Raw genomic sequence first — 13,494 nt, 5'->3', positions numbered from 1 at the left:
TAAGACTTCATTAATTTATGTACAAACCCTTTCACAATTTACTATATTCAAAGAATCTAAATGCATAAACAAGATAAAGAGAAAGTAAAAAATAGTCCCTGGCTGTCAAAAAAATCTGCCTGATCAAGTGATGACCAAGTGATGACCTGCCTGATCAGTGGGAAAATATGAGAACTGAGTCCATGTGTGCCAATACCACCGTGGAAAACCTGTGCACTGCTGGGCCTCAATGTTTTACCGCTTTCTGTCAGTTGTCAACTTCAAACGCAAAGCTACAGTCTCATGGGACAGAGGAATCCGCATTCGCTGTGCTTTTATCTAATGAAAACTTGGGGGAAAAAACATCTTTGTGCAGGGACCATTGTGTGGTTTCCTGAACCCTTAAAAATGTGACGTTCTGCTAAAGGAGGCAGCACACTGAAAGTCATATTGTCCACAATCCAAATGGTTTATAATTAAAATGATAAGAGTTTGGTATTTGATAATGACAATTAACCTAAACTGCATATAGAAAGTTTACTTCATATCGAAACAAGAAATCGTTGTTAGATTTGCAAGAGGATTTTACCAATAATTAATGTTAGTGTATGTATTATAATACTATAAAGTGACACTATGACCTTTAATGCAATAGGAAAACTTAAAACATTATTGACTTTACAAATCATATAATCTTTAATCATAGTAATCAGCCAAAATTTGACAGATAATACAGTGCAGTACCATTATCAAACACCAGAGGTCTTGACCCTGCTCCTCAAATCAGGGAGAACTTGGGACAGATATTGAAAATCACACTTGACCAATTTCCAAATTACTGTTTCAAAGTTTCATAAAGATACAATTTTAGTATTTGACGGTATTTAGATGATGTTCTTTTAACAAATATCTTTCTAACAAATATATGACCCTATGTCCAGGTAAAACTCCTGTTAAACGAACTACTACATGAATCATAGCGGCGCTCTCTTTATAGTCAGCAGACCTAACAAAGGAGTGAGTATTTGAAATGGTATGGACTCTGAGACTTTAGGCGTGTCTGTTTGCCAGGCCTTTGTCAGTTTTACAGGGTGGTTTTACAGCTTAGGTACATGAGATGAAAGGAGTTCTTTGGCCAGGATTCACCGTCATGCCACATTAGTGCCCTGCCTTATCGCAGAGACAATCTGTACTTTGTCAATTGTAACATATTCTTATGTAATTTCCTGACAGAAAAGAAAGTGCTGGGATTCCTGAGACTGACGTGTTGCTATGTATCAGGTTAATCACAGGGATGTGAAAGCTACACAATAGCCACAGAATACTGGGGGTAAAACTAGGTGTGGAAAATGGAGAGGCAGAGATCACTCAAGTCAAGGCAATATTACACAATCTCTACTGTAAACACACACAGCCAAGGGCTGTGTATTATATACAGTATATGTGCATTTGTGTTCATGAGATGTCTCCTATAAGTCAAGTCAAGTGTCAAGTGGTTTTTATTGTCGTTTCAACCATATACAGTTAGTACAGTACACAGCAAAACGAGACAACGTTCCTCCAGGACCATGGTGCTACATAAAAACAACAAAGGACCAACATAGGACCACATGAGACTACACAACGAAATAAAATACCTATATAAAAAAAAAAAAAAAAAAAAACCTATATATCTATATAAAGTGCACGTGCAAACATGTGCAAAAAGTACAGGACAGTACAACAAATTACTGACAATGAACAGGACATTAGACACAGTGCAGCGCCGACCAGTACTCAGTAGTGCAAAAAGATGACAGTTTCTAAAAATGTAAACATAACATACTATGAGATAATGTTCTATGCACATAGCAGTTATTGAGGTAGCAGACAGTTAGCAGACAGTTATAAAGTGACAGTTATTAAAGTGCAACTTTAATAACTTTAATAACTTTAATAACAGTGCAATGAGAAGCAGGCCTCTGTTTCTGTACTCACTTACTGTATTCACCCGCATGTTGTTCCATGTATGCCTTTCATTCTTCAGTGGAACACAAAAGGAGATGGCAGAATGAAATTCTCATTCACCATTCATTTTCATTGCATCTTTTTCCTTGTGCTTTTGTGTTTCACAGAAGAAAGAAAGTCACATGGGTTTGGAACAAGATGAGGGAGAATATATGATGACAGCATTTTCATTTTTGGGTGTACTTACCCTTTAAGTGCAAGAAACACAATAAATGAAGAATGCAGATTTACAGTTTCCAAAACTCCAATCTCTTGGTATTAACTGTCTTATTTTTACAGCTCAATTTTAACATTGATCCTTGAGGTAAAAAAGATGTCTCTTTTCAATTGGTTTAAAAACCCCTATTTAATCTAATTTGAAAATCACTCATTATCCAGATCTGAAAAATGCCACATGACAAGTATTGGGTAAGTTACAAAATAAAAAGGTATGCTTATTCACTATAAATTACAATTTAGTTCCATAAAATTGTAATCAAATGACAACTGATTTCTTCATTAAAAAGCAATCACATTACAAATCACTACTTCGACACTTCATAGGAAAGGTTTAGTTTTTTCTGCTCAAGTTCAAAATAATGTCTATATTTCCTCCTCGTCCATTGTTACACAACCTTCCGCTGTCATAATATTGTCATAAAAATATGAGCAACACAATCATGTACTTACAATAAAGTAATTGCCTTAATTGAAAGTCAGTAAGTGCAATCTAATTACAAGAATTTATAATGTTATGTGTTACACTACTTTAAGACTAAACAGTAATTACATTACAATAAAAATGTAGTTTGTAATCAGATTACATCCAGCACTGTCCATAAAAAAAAATATGTACAATCATTTCAGGATGACTCACTTGCACACTGACTTTTAAAGTATGTGTTCACACCAGCACATATTTCTGATTAGACACAAATATATGAATGCATGCACACACTTACAAACAAAGAGCTCAGTCACAACATGTCCAGATGCAATCCTTGGGTTCTTGTCAAAAATAATTCCCTTTATTTTCTTTGTTAGCATATTACACAAAATAGGACACTTATTGTGTAATAGAAATTGGACACTACTTGTGTATTAGACTACTTATATAAAAATAAATAAAGTATTTAAATGACGATAAGGAACAGAAGGAAGATGAAAACTAATTTTCAGTAATCAGTCATATGACAATGGGAGTTTTGCTTCTAGAAATGTTTGGCGGTGATCACTTATGCTTCTGGGGAAAAAAGGGTACACTGTGATTTATGACACTGAAGCATTCATTATAACATCGAGCAGTGTTTTTTTTTTCTGGTCCACCAATAATTAACCAAGAACAGCTCTGTGCTGCTGGGAATACCCTTAGTGTCCTTGAGAAAATTACTGTGCATGAAAAACACAGGCAATCTAAGGCAGCAAATGCCAACCAGTGCAACAAGATGACTAGACAAATGTTGATGAAACATGCCCTTTGGGTCAAGAACAGATATTTCCATTTCCTTTTTATTTCCTGCAGGATAACACCATGGACTATGATGTCTAAGCCTATCCTGCACTGATTTAAGTCTGTGTGCTCTGTCAATTATGCTTGAGTGACTCCAGTGATTCTTTGGGGATGCCCGTGCTAAGGATTAGAGAGGAGCTTCCAATTGCCAAGGCGAAGGGAACTCCAGATCACAGCTGATGTGATCCAGAGCTTCTTATAGGAAACATAAGGCACTCTAAACTGGCTTGCAATCTATTTTACACTATACAGAAACGATGCACCACTGTATACAAGACACACATACAAGAATTCATTAAGAAGTTAGAAGAGCCATAAGATCCTTGGAACTATGTTAGAATTCCTTTTAGTTCACTATTATAATCACTGTTTATTTGGAGCCCAACAAGACCTGCAAACACGTGAGCAATAATGCATAGCTATAAAAAATGTCAGCATTTTAATAAAAAAAAATTACTGAAAAAAAAAAAATTAGGTAAAAATGCTATAGTAAAATTTACAAATTTTTACAGTATAATTAATAATAAAAATGTATGTTACGTCAAACAAGAGAATACATGTACTTTTACGGTAAACTCAAAAATCTTACTGCATCATGTTGCCTTGATTTTTTAAGTTTGCTAAACAATTATTATTATTTTTTTTACAGTGTATATTTGATAGTATTTTATGTTGTTCAGTAAATGTCTATTGCATTATTTTAGTGTCACATGGTGTTTTCAGGAGCTTCAGTCCACTGTATGGCTCAGTGAGACGGTCAGAGTTCATTTGAATGAGACACAAACACATTGTTGCCATTTGATCCTGATCTCAGAGTGAAATCTAAAAGAGTAGGTCAACTTCTTTTTTTAAATTTTTTTAGCACAAATCTGTATACGCTCTCCAAAACAAAGCGTTAAGCGTTATAGGGCGGATAGGCACGTCCAGGCATCCACAGCTGTTGTTATTTTATTATTATTATTATTATTTATTTTTTTCACTGACCCCACACATGGGCCTGACATTACTTTGCTTAAATTAGTTCACATTTACTATATAGTGTGCTGTTCAAAATTGTTCATAATGTTGACAAATTATGCATCTTGTATAATTTGTCAAGATTATACTATATGTATATATATATATATATATATATATATATATATATATATATATATATATATATATATATATATATATATATATATTTTTTTTTATTTATTTTTTTTGTTGTTGAATAGATTACATAGAGTAAATGTGAATTAATTTAAGCAAAGTGACATCAGTTCAGTTTCCTAAACAGTAAGTTGTCATGAATGGAGACGGGAAAAACAGGTCCCTGACATTTTTGTTTAGAAAATGGAAAATTGCAGCCACCAGGGCTGCAATTTGATGATAAAATAAGTCAGAGACTGAGCAGTGCACCATAAATGAACCATTTACAGGTCCATCTTGGGACAGATGAAAAAGTAAATCTGGCTACAATTATTAGGTCGTCCTCATCTTATTATGAAACGCTATTTCAACAACATGAAAGACTATCTTACTCCATTGCTTTAGCTTGATTTGCAAGTCAAGTAGGCCCCTATACCAAATGTCATTCTCGCTCTGTCCTGACACCAAATTGCAGGAACTCTCGACATCTCTCGCGGTTTGTAGTGTCGCAATCGGAGCCCGTTCTGGAGAAATTTCGCCAAGGGAGTTCCCTCCCTATCAAGACAAGGAAAAGGCCGGTCAACCCCACTCCTCCCTCCTCCTCCTTCCCTCTGCCGCTCTACGGGTTGCGTACCTCACTCTGGGACGCGCGCTGGGGGATCCGATGACATCACAATCACACTAACGCACATGCTCACCACTTCTATCACTCTCTCCTTCTCTCGCATCTGTTGCTTTTCTATTCTGGGAAGCGGCGCAAGGAATAACCCTGTCCACCCTCCCGCCGGTCGCGAAGCTGCAGCCGATGAGCCGAAGCTGATTTACTCACTTTCATCTGTTCCTTAAGCAAAGGCGCACCGCATTCTACTCTCACACCTGGCTCCTGCAGAATCGATCAGTGCAACTTCGCGAGAATAATTTTCTCTAAAACTATCACTTTGAATCCAGTCTGACCAGGAAGCGATTTGGGCTTTTGCATATAAGGGGCAAAAGACTAAAAAACGAGACGCAGCGAATGTTACACAACACAGGTGTCTCGAGACGCGCGTTAAAAATTGTAAGCTCTTTTTTTCTTTTAACCTGACACGACGTCTAAAAAACGCTTTGCTCCTGCGCGAGAAGCGGCTCAACGGTCAAAGAAGTCCGTCTAGCGCGTGTTTGCATAAGTAAAATAAATAACAATTGGAAAACAGCGCAGGCAGACGCAAAAAGTGTTCGATGTGAACGGCCCCCAAGTCGGTTAACATTATTTTGGAATGTTGTGGACGTTCTGAAGTGGGCGGATTTGAAAGCGTTCTGCCGGTAAGTGCTAGTACACCTTGTTTTTTGTATGACAGGGAGTGACATTCTTTTGAAAGCGCACTCAAGCAAAAATGTGTTGAGGAAGGGTCTCCTTCGCTTATTGGGATATGTGGGGAATACCCAGTTTGCTTGCTTGCAGATAGTGAATCTTGCGTAACATCCCGAGGAATTTGCACAGCTGGTGCGAGAAAACGATAGGCTTACAAGTCGCTACCCTGAAAGCGACTGTTTCATAAATGTTAAGATGGCCGCCCGTTGCAGGGTCAGTGCTGTTTTGCTTGTTAAAGTTCGTTTTATCAGCATCCTTCAGTGTAATGTTGTGATCTGTATTTTCATGTACACAATGTCTATGTGAGCAGAGAGAAGGTGGGTGGGACTTTGGCTCGTTCCGGGAATGTTCCATGACGCGGTCTCTGTCATTGAAGGGGCCCTTTAGGAAGACTCTCGACGGGCGATTGTTGCTCAAGTCAGATGCCAGATAAAGTAAATCAGCAAATGATGATGTTTTGGAACGACAGCATTTTCTTTGTTGCTTTATTTTTAAATAATTTTCAGAATCACAGTCTGTTCATCGAATATAAAGCCTTGTATAAAGTTATGCATTTAGCTATCCACCTAAATGAATCTCTCAGCTTTATACTGCAGTGTCAAACTGATTATTTACTTTTCTGTTCTTTTATGCTGAGCTAATTAGGCCTTGTATGTCAGGTCATAATTGATAGTAGCATTATGCAACAGTGTGATTGAGGACGGCAGTAGAGCAGTGTCAAGTGTGCAGCAAAGTATTTACAACCCATCAGGCAAATTAGTGTATTTGAATATGCCAAATAAATGAGCCAGTGCTCCCTGCTATATATAAAAATATATGTACGTGTGTGTTCAGTGCAATGTATAAACACACCCACAGCAACTCTTCCTGACACTAACATATGATACATAAACATAAGTTTATTTTCCATAACCTGAGTTCTATCATTCAAGAGGCAACAGATGAAGTTGGAGGTTTGACAAATGTCCATACACATTTTTTCCAAAACTAAATCAATCACATTGATTCCGTCTTGAGCTTTGGCACATCTAAGGCTTTCTGGCAGTTTGTTTGTAGCTGCTTCTGATGCAAAGTTACTTTTAAAGGTAAAACAACCCACCTCATGTTCTCACGACCCAATACACACATACTTAACAGATTTGACTTCCGAAATGCCTTTCATTCAATAATTCCAACAAACACAAATGTGTTCCTGGAATGAGGGAAGCATTTTCAAAGGGGTTCGAATTCTTTGGTGCACTCCTGACGGAAAGTTTTAAGCCTTTGTTGTGAAAGCCAGCTTCTTTGTGCAAACAAGCCATTAAATGCAGGAGACCCTCAGCACAAATTTAGAATGTAGAACGAACCACAAGACTGTCATGCGCCTCAAAGTGGGCACTGGCTTCAAGTTCTCTGGAGGTGCTGTATTTGTAGTTAGAGGTTCAAAGTTTTCTCATGGGTTCGAAAATTATTTGTTTTGATTAATCTGAAAGTTAGTGAATGGTTCCAAGCATTGCATGTACCGTTGGTTGCATGTAACTGGTACAGTTATCTTCTTCAGTTCATTTCAGTCTTAATGAAATGACTACCCGAACTATGCAGTGCACTATGATTGTCAATTACCTTTAAATGCTGCATGCCATCCTATCCACAATGAAGGTGCAGCCAGTTAAATTGGTGTGCACCAGTTGTGGTTAAATGCAAAATTGTGCTACAACCTCTGTTGTTTTTCGTGTGAATGATGAGGGGCAGGATTATGTGCCATGTTGGCTGGTGTGGAGGGAAACACTTGAGGCGTACCACTGCGTAAAGGAGTGGAGTGTGACAGATGCCTGCATCTGGGTTCTGCCTTTCCACCTGTTGCTTCATTACATAATTGTTTTCCTTGTCAAGAATGTAATGTTAGGACAGAAGATTTCGATCTATGATGACCATATGCAGGTGTTCGGTATGAGAGGGTTTCTAATCACAGATGGGTAATGGGTGAATGTGCTTTTAATGGTGGAGCTCTTTGATTTCCAGGTCCTACTTAAAGAAATGTCACTGATTCTTGAGGTAAGGGACAAAACATGAGTTTTTAATTTTTAATACAAAATTAATTTGAAATGGATATATTTGTAGACAAAGGTGTCAGCTAACGAACCATGTAAGGGAACAAGTTTTCATAAAAACTGTTTTCTGAAAATTGACATTTATTCACTTCATAGCATACGTCTAATGTAATTTGTGTCAACTCTTGACATGTTGAAGCTGTGACTGCAAAGACTTAAAAATTGTTTGTTTAAAATATGAAAAAATATCTAATTTACCAGACTATGTGTGCTACTGTTGCATCCACCTTGAAGTGGGAAAGAGGTACTTGGAGTTATAGCTGACCATGACATTGTCAGATTTATTTATAATCCTGAATGAATTAGACAGAGGTGATGCAAAGTGAGTTTTTTTATGGAAAATATCATTTAAATAAGCGAGGCAGCTCGGTCATTGGCTGTGCTGCGGCAACTTGCTCGAACCAATGGCGGGGCGACTCTGAACGCGCGACCAATGGGCGCGCGCTTCGCGCTCGCGCACTCAGAGCCCGCCAAGATGGCCGTGGCTAGGGCTATATATTAGGCGCCCCGTCATGAGAGTTCTTTAGGTTCAATCGACTGAAGCGAACTGACCAAGCACAAGCACGGCAGCTTACGCAATACTCGTTCCCTCCTCTCAGGGAACCGAGGTTACGTTAGTAACCGAGTCGTTCCCTCTCGAGAGGTCTCTCCTATTGCGTAAGTAGCTTACGCTATGGGAACACCATGCAAAACGCAGTGCGTGCTGACTTCGCTCTATAAAGCCAGAGGCAGATGCTTGAGCCTTAAAGCAAAGTGATTATTCAAAGAGCCGGCCAACGGCGAGCTATATAATGGGATAATACAGAGCGCCTTTGCCCCAAGGTGGCCCATGGTGGGGCGCTCATTGTAAAAACATAAGCACATATCTTATGTACTGATTTTTTCTACTTACTGATATGCATAAAAAACCCTCTAAGTCAGTCAGAGACGGACCTTATAAGGGAGGAGATAATGCTCAGCAAATACATACTCCAGTTCATACTACAGTCAGGCTGATAGAATGTTGGAATGCCATGAGGGGACCTGTAGGTTATAAAACCTGATAAATGTCGAAGGCGAGGCCCAGCCTGCCGCCGCACAAATATCTTCAATGGGTATCCCACTCGACCACGCCCACGAGGAGGCCATGCTCCTCGTAGAGTGAGCTCTGACGCCTAAGGGGCATTGAAGGCCCTTGGCTTCATAAGCCAGCACTATAGCATCCACTATCCAGTGCGATAGTCTTTACTTTGAAACTGCGAGTCCTTTAGTGGGGCCGCCAAAGCATACGAATAATTGTTCCGTCTGTCTGAACAGGGCAGAACGTTCCAAATATACTCTGAGCGCCCTGACCGGGCAGAGTAAATTAGCGTCGCTTTCATCTGCTGGAGACGATATCGCTGCCAGAGATATAACCTGTACTCTGAAGGGTGTGGAGAGCACTTTAGGAATATACCCATGCTTTGGCCTAAGGACAACTCTGCAGTCGTTAGGTCCAAATTCCAGGCAAGCAGCGCTTGATGACAGCGCGTGCAGGTCGCCCACTCTCTTGACTGAGGCGAGCGCCAGCAAGAGCGCAGTTTTGAGCGAGAGCTGTTTAAGGTGCACGGTTCGGAGAGGTTCGAACGGGGCACTCTTGAGTGCGTCCAGGACCGTGGCCAGGTCCCAGATCGGCACCGAGGGGGGGCGAGGAGGGTTCATCCTCCTAGCGCCTCTTAGGAAACGAATGATTAGGTCGTTTTTCCCTAATGAGCGTCCCTTGTCAGGATTGTGTGACGCCGCTATGGCAGCCACATAGACTTTGAGCATGGAGGGTGTGCGGCCCGCCTCCAGCAGCTCTTGCAAGAAGGCGAGTACACTTGGTATCTCGCACGATTTGGGGTTCAAGCTCTTGGTATCACACCAGTCACTGAACACTTTCCACTTTTGGGCATATAAGCGCCTCGTAGACCATCGTGCCTCAGTGATGGTTCTCAATACTCCACTGAGGAGGTTCTCGGGAACCCGTTGAGGGGCCATGCATGAAGGGCCCACAGATCGGGGCGGGGATGAAGAATCATCCCGTTGGCCTGCCTGAGGAGGTCCAGCCTCAACGGAATCGGCCATGGGGCAGATTGCATCATCTGCATCAGTTCTGGAAACCACGTCTGGTTCTTCCAGAGTGGGGCTACCAGGAGCACTGCACATTTCACTTCCCTGATCCGACTGATGACCTGAGGTAGCATCGCGATCGGGGGGAAAAGCATACAAGGGGCGGTTCGGCCAGACTTGGGCGAGCGCGTCCGTGCTTTTTGAGAAGAAAAGAGGGCAGTGCGCATTTTCCCTGGAGGCTAAGAGGTCGACCTTTGCCTCGCCAAAGGTTTGCCATAACCACTGAGCCGTCAGGGGGTGGAGAGACCGTTCCCCTGGGAGAACTTTGTCTCTGGACAGCATGTCCGCTCCCTGGTTCAGGACGCCTGGCACATGCGCTGCTCTCAGCGAGCGCAGGTTGTGCTGTGACCATAAGATGAGCTCCCTGGCCATAGAGTGCAGGGAGCTCGACCTGAGTCCACCCTGGCGATTTATATACGATACTACCGTCATGTTGTCCGTTCGGACCAGGACGTGTTCGTTTTTCAAGTACGGAAGCAGGATTCTGAGAGCCAAGGCGACCGCTTTCATTTCCAGACAGTTTATATGTAGGCACTTTTCCGGGTTTGACCAAAAGCCGGAGACAGGCCTGCCCTCGTAAAGGGCCCCCCCATCCTATTTTGGAGGCATCTGTCGTGATCATTTTTCTCCGTGTGTTCACGCCCAGACTCACGCCGGTTTGATACCAGTCGACGGCTTTCCAGGGCGTCAGGGCTTTTATACAGCCATGATTCGCTCTGATTAAAAAGTGGCCCGAGCGCCACGCGTGAGTGGGGACACGGCTCTTGAGCCAGCGTTGGAGAGGACGCATGTGCAACAATCCTAGCTGGAGTACAGCTGATGCCGAGGCCATGAGACCGAGCATCCTTTGAAATCGTTTGACGGGGGCGTGCGCGCCCGCTCTGAATGATGTTGCAAGGCGCCGAATAGCGAGCGCGCACTCTGATGAGAGGCGCGCCGTCATCTGCACTGAGTCTAGCACTATTCCCAGAAAAGAGATATTTTGGCTGGGGGATAGCACGCTCTTTGCAAAATTGATTCTCAGACCCAGGCATTCTAGATGGCTGATAATCCAAGATCTGTGCGTTGTTAACTGACTCTCTGATTGTGCTATGATTAGCCAATCGTCGAGGTAATTCATTATTCGCACTCCCCGCTGTCTCAGGGGGGAAAGTGCTGCGTCCATACATTTCGTGAATGTACGGGGGGCCAATGATAGGCCGAATGGTAGTACTGTGTACTGGTATGACTGTCCCTCGAAAGCGAATCTCAGAAAAGGCCTGTGATGAGGCGCTATCGGAATGTGAAAGTAAGCGTCTTTCAAATCCACTGATAGAAACCAATTCCCCGGGGCGAACTTGCGCGAGGATATGTTTGGTCGTTAACATTCTGAACGAGCGAATCATTAAAGCTTTGTTCAGATGTCTGAGATCTAGGATGGGGCAGAGGCCACCGTCCGTTTTCGGGACGAGAAAATAGCGGCTGTAAAAACCCGCCTCGCTCATAGAGGGAGGGACAGTTTCTATAGCGCCCTTCTCTATCAGTTTGAGCACCTCGGTGCGTAGAACATGTGAAACATCTTTCCTCACTTTCGTCTCGACCACCGCTGAAAAGCGGGGTGGTCTCTGGCGAATTGAAGCGAGTAACCGTGTTTTATTATGTTCAAAACCCATTTCGGTATGTCGGGGATTTTTTCCCAGGCTTTTGCTCGCACAGATATGGGCTGAATGCTGGCTGGGGGCGTGTCGCAGTGACGTATGGGCCCCACTGGCGAATCGCCTTGTGCTAACACTGAGCTTACAGCTCTCAGAAGCGCGGGCGCGTGCTGAGCAGCTTTGTTGAGTGCTGAGTGCAGGGGTGCGTGTGAGATTACAGGCACGCATGCTATCTCCGTAATGCTCGCAGCATGAGCTGGAGAAATGTTTGAAACTGTATCGACAGTGTTTACGGGTGGGGGTGCATACATTGTAATAGGCACGCGCGCCACTTTCATAAAGCTTCCCGCTCTTAGCGGGGAGTTTCTTGGCTCGCGCGTCGCATCTGTGATGCTCGCGGCATGAGCCAGAGAACTGTTTGAAACTGTATGGGCAGCGCTTATGGGTGGGGGTGCATATACTGTAGTAGGCACACGCGCCACTTTCATAAAGCCTCCCGCTCGCGGCGGGGGGTTTCTGGCCATGCATACAGTGTTTGTGTGTAGGGGTGCATGCATGACAGCAGGCACGCGCGCTACCTTTATAGTATTTCCCGCTTTTACTGGGGAAGTGTTTATAACTGTGGGAACAGTGCTTGTGTGTAGTGGTGCATACATGACAATAGGCACATGATCTACATTTATGGGGTGTCCAGCTGGAGCTGGGGAAGTATTCAGCACTGTTTGGACAGTATTGATATGTGGGAATGCGCACTTTAGTGTGGACACGTGACCCCTTAGTGACACAAGCAGAAAATGACTCTTTTTGTGATTTGTGTGTCGCCGTTAAAACGGCGTTTGATTGCAGGTGAGCGAGTTATGTGACTGGCCCATTGACTGCTGTACAGACATTTCCAGCTGCCTGTAAGGGGACTGGGTAATGTTTTACACCTTTTGGAGAGAGTGGTCCGGCTTTTGCGAGACACGCACTCTCTCTTTTTCTTCCTATGGCTAGGAAGACTTACGAGGCTCCGGGTTCAGCACGATCTTGGGCCGAGGTCCCCGTCGCTCAGGCGGCTGCTTTCGGTTAGCGGAATGCGAGCGGCGTCGAGCGTCTGTTTCAGGTCTGTTTTTTGGCTGGGAGACGGAGGCGCCGCTCTGGCTCCCTGCTGCTGCTGAGGCAGTCTCTGGCGGCTCTGTGACGAGCTGGAGCGCTTGGGCAGGAAGTGACGCATAGCCTGCGAATCCTTCCGAGCTTCAGTGAAGCGTTCCGCGAACTCTCTTACCGCCGGTCCGAACAGGCCGCTTGGAGTGATAGGCGCGTCGAGGAATGGCGCCTTATCCGCGTCCTTCATCTCCGTTAGCGTCAGCCACAGATGGCGCTCAAGGACAGTCAGGTTAGCCATGGCCCGGCCGATGGATTGGGCGGTGGCCTTTGTGGCTTGCAGGGCTACATCAGTGGCGCTGCGCAGGTCCTTGAAAGCCTCAGGTTCAGGTCCAGACTCGTCCATGGTGCGGAGAAGTTTGGCCTGATAAACTTGCAGAACAGCCATGGAATGAAGCGCTGATGCAGCTTGGCCGGCGGCGGCGTATGCGCGACCGGCGAGAGCTGAGGTAGATTGGCAGGGCTTCGAGGGATGAGAAGCTTTGGCTTTCCATCCAGCGGTGGAGGGTGGGCACAGATGGTTGGCCACAGCCTCCT

The 13,494-nt window shown here is 43.5% G+C and overlaps 1 protein-coding gene across 1 annotated transcript in view; it reads left to right on the top strand.

Moving 5' to 3' along the window:
• Positions 1–5,363: 5,363 nt before the first annotated feature.
• The window catches only part of LOC127624038 (transcription factor HIVEP2-like), a 103,940-nt gene continuing 95,809 nt past the window's right edge, over positions 5,364–13,494 (top strand). Inside the window, exon 1 of the mRNA XM_052098647.1 lies at positions 5,364–5,911. The gene's annotated coding sequence lies outside the window, so the exon portion shown is untranslated. The remainder of the gene's footprint in view (positions 5,912–13,494) is intronic.

The sequence above is a fragment of the Xyrauchen texanus genome, chromosome 30 (genome assembly GCF_025860055.1).
Source record: "Xyrauchen texanus isolate HMW12.3.18 chromosome 30, RBS_HiC_50CHRs, whole genome shotgun sequence".
Taxonomy (NCBI): domain Eukaryota; kingdom Metazoa; phylum Chordata; class Actinopteri; order Cypriniformes; family Catostomidae; genus Xyrauchen; species Xyrauchen texanus.
The sequence above is the reverse complement of the archived record's forward strand: the minus strand, read 5'-3'. Positions and strand labels throughout refer to the sequence as shown.